Raw genomic sequence first — 3,477 nt, forward strand, 5'->3', positions numbered from 1 at the left:
AAGGCGCATATACTTTGTTTTTGCATTCGTCTTAAAGTTGTGACTTATAATGATCTGTAAGTCTGATTCTGGATTTTTGCTGCTGTAACATAAACCTGTATCTCCACATTCTCCTTTTACTAAGAGTATTTATAGAATCCACAGCATGCTTGTTACCAGACCAAAAAAAAAAAATATTAACGCTTTAATTCAATTCGTCCACAAAGTTATTTTATTGCATCGTCAATACATCGTTAAACCTTAGGTGGATGATTGTTTTAGCATTGATAGCTGCTGAATACCAAAGTATTCCGTCTTTAAATGATCAGTGAGCTAATCTTAAACTTTCAGTTGGCATATCGTCAGTGTCAATAACTATTTTGATAGTTTTGACATTCTGTTAGATGACTAAGTGAAATAGTTCATATATGATCAGCAATTATAGGCAATTGATATACTATATATGCGGTAAGTAATTAAAGGCAATTCATAGATATATGGTAAATAATTGCATGTATAGAGAAACTATTCAATTCGTACATGTATATGGTAAGTAGTTATAGACAATCGATATATATGTGATAAGTAATTATAGACAGTTGATACATATATGGTAATAAATGAAAGACAATTGATATACAAATATATATATATGGTAAGTAATTATAGAGGAAAACATTATACATGATATGCATAAATATAAACAGCAGTATGAAGCTGTTTCGTCCTTCTAGAGAGCTCGACAGTGATGCTAGAGACATCATACAGCTGTTTCGTCCTTCCATGACTCGACAGTGATGCTAGGGACGTTATAAGCTGTTTCCTCCTTCTAGGACACGACAGTAATGCTAGGGACGTTATAAGCTGTTTCCTCCTTCTAGGACACGACAGTGGTGCTAGGGACGTTATAAGCTGTTACTTCCTTCTAGGGCACGACAGTGGTGCTAGGGACATCATACAATTGTTCCGTCCTTCTAGAGCTCTACAGTGATGCTAGGGACATTATAAGCTGTTTCCTCCTTCTAGGACACGACAGTAGTGCTAGGGACGTTATAAGCTGTTACTTCCTTCTAGGGCACGACAGTGGTGCTAGGGACATCATACAATTGTTCCGTCCTTCTAGAGCTCTACAGTGATGCTAGGGACATTATAAGCTGTTTCCTTCTTCTGAGACACGACAGTAGTGCTAGGAACATCTTACAGTTGTTTCGTCTTCCTAGGACTCTTCAGTGATGTTAGGGGCCAAAAGTGAGGAAATCCAGAAGGGAAATCGGGAAAATCCAGTGAGTCAGAACAATCATTAATTAGATTAGGGAAAGTGCAGCTTTATTATTTTTTGTGGATATATGATTTAGAAAAACATGAAGTACATATTTATGTTCTAAAGCGATTCCGCTATTTGTAGCAAATTAAACGTTGTATTCAGTGTAACTAGGAATAAACGCCCACCAGCAGCGTTTTGCTCGCAAACAAAGGATAATACAAAGACTTCACAAGACAATAGCACCTTACTAGATATGATTTAAGTAATTATCTAGTTAGTAACCAAAGAATGAGTGAACACATATCCGCTTATCATTAATTGGCTGAGGTCTATAGTTTCGAGATCGCGTATGAATTTCCGCGTCTTTGTGCCAGGTATCTGATAATTATCTAATCACTTCACAAGTGTTTCGGCCTTTCGCTTCACTGACGAGCCCAAGTAGGACGAACAGCTGTATGGTGTAGTCTAATTCATTTTGGCTCTGCTTGTATCTCTGAAATGTACTGATGTCTTGTGTGTGTTTTCTACAATCACTCGAGTTCAGTTGTTCACATATTAGAAGTATAAAGCAATGTAATGCAGTGTTGACGTGAAGGTCATTGTATTACTACAACACAGTGCTATTTGTCATATACTTGCGGTTGACAGAGAAATCATAATTTAAGGAGTAGCAGAAAATCTTGAACAAATAAAACATGAGAAAATTTGTGAATTTTAAGAAAAAAAGGTTGAGCATCAGGCATACAATGAATAATCTCTCTCCACGAGTTTCAGATTTACGTATTAAGTATCGAATGCATCCTCTATACTCCAGATGTTGTGACCACATACTGCCAGGAGTCAAGAAAGCGGATATGATAGTTACCCCTGGGGTATCGAGGATACGTCAAATGAAGCAGAACACACCTATTTTTCCTGTCTTAACATCATCCTATAAATGTCTCCCTGTGTTTTCTTTCGTTTATATATTTCTGCCGTTTTATCGATTTCATGTCAACATTCTATTGTCTTTTAAAGACAAATCGAATGAACGCTCAGATCCTATGGTGATTATCCGGGAATGGTAAGAACTACTTGACTAGAAACACCTAATGGAAATGGAATTCATTCCATGGCAAGGCTGAACCATTTGGTGTTGGCTTTGGCAACCTTTCTAAGAGTAACAGATCATAACGAATACCTCCTATAAATAAGCATATCCAACGAATGAATTATTCTTAATAGTGAAACAATTAAACACTTATCCAACAAACAATCACATATATATTCACATGTTGCTGACAGTCATGTATCCAATCTACTATTACAGTAAAACTGTTTAGAACGTTCAGTCAAAATAAATCATAAGTGATACTTTAAAATGGCTGATGAATTCCGGTACTTATATCAAGGTGTTGCGACTATTACGAGGCAATTGGTAGTTGAACCAAAACGTTCACAATGGTTTGAACTATTTTGAGGTAAGCAGTTGTTAAGACGTTCCCTTGTTGACAATAGGTGAGACCGTTCCGGTATTGAACGGTCAGAACTGTACTGGTTTTACAGGAAGGATTAACCGCTTTAGTGTTTAGTAATGGTTATTGGCAGTTTTAATTAATATGTTCTAATCCACTGTTAAATTATGATAACGATTTAAAACAATATACCGGTAAAATATACTACAACACGAAAAGGATGTATAATGAAATCAACACCCTTCCAACATAAATTGATTTTTAAAATCTATATTAATACAAATATTTATGACTAGCGAGGAAACATATGCTTCTATCATAAGCTTATGTGTCGACAATCTGTGTCGTAAGCCACGTCAGTATAGATCGTCAGTCATATATCCTCTAACACTCCATCACCGTGTTTGCTTTGTATTTAGGATGTTTTCTAATTAAACAACCCGAGTCATTGGGCTTTTGATAAGGGCAAACATTTATGTTTCTCATTAATATGTCAAATTACCAACCAATAATACAGTTTTGACGTGGTATTTCTCCAATCAAAAGTAGTAGTAACATATACATAGATTTCATTTAAATGTCATCAATTTAGAATATGTACTCCTGTCATAGTTAAATGGTATATATTTACATAAGAACTTTATTTAGAATAAGTAATTCTGTCATAGTTAAATGGTATATATTTATATAAGAAGCTATAATAAACTCCATCACCAACATCTCTTTATACGCGCCCAGCCTCTGCAGCCGTATAATACCTGTTCACTACTAACGTGCTTG

The sequence above is a fragment of the Pecten maximus genome, chromosome 3, assembly GCF_902652985.1.
Source record: "Pecten maximus chromosome 3, xPecMax1.1, whole genome shotgun sequence".
In the NCBI taxonomy this organism is placed as follows: Eukaryota; Metazoa; Mollusca; class Bivalvia; order Pectinida; family Pectinidae; genus Pecten; species Pecten maximus.